This window comes from Penaeus monodon, chromosome 24 (genome assembly GCF_015228065.2).
Source record: "Penaeus monodon isolate SGIC_2016 chromosome 24, NSTDA_Pmon_1, whole genome shotgun sequence".
Lineage (NCBI taxonomy): Eukaryota > Metazoa > Arthropoda > Malacostraca > Decapoda > Penaeidae > Penaeus > Penaeus monodon.
In genome coordinates this window covers 33,337,910-33,338,256 of record NC_051409.1, presented here as the reverse complement: position 1 = coordinate 33,338,256, position 347 = coordinate 33,337,910, and the positions used below count along the sequence as shown (strand labels likewise).

The 347-nt window shown below is 40.1% G+C and overlaps 1 protein-coding gene across 1 annotated transcript in view; it reads left to right on the top strand.

Moving 5' to 3' along the window:
* LOC119588725 (small conductance calcium-activated potassium channel protein-like) overlaps window positions 1–347 on the top strand; it is a 54,495-nt gene that overhangs the window by 22,277 nt on the left and 31,871 nt on the right. The window lies entirely within an intron of this gene.

Below are 347 nucleotides of genomic sequence, written 5' to 3'. Positions count from 1 at the left end.
TCCATTTTTCCTTATCTCCCCCCCCCTTGTTTCCACGTCCTTGTTATCACCAAGCAACCCTCTGTTATGAATTATGCACCGGGAACAGCTGGGGTAGACTATAATAAAGTTGTTGCAGCGAAATTGAAACAGAGAGTAATAAATCAACGACAGAAAAAATCGATCAGACATCACCGTGACAGTGTAAATATTGCCATTTAGAAGAGCAATAAATCTTTCAATTCGACAACTTAGATATTTCGTAATTCTTTAGCGGAAATATTTGTATACAGGCATGGATTCCTGTTTCACCTACTAACACACAGGCACGCACTTATAGAAGCACGCACAGACACGTGCATATCGAA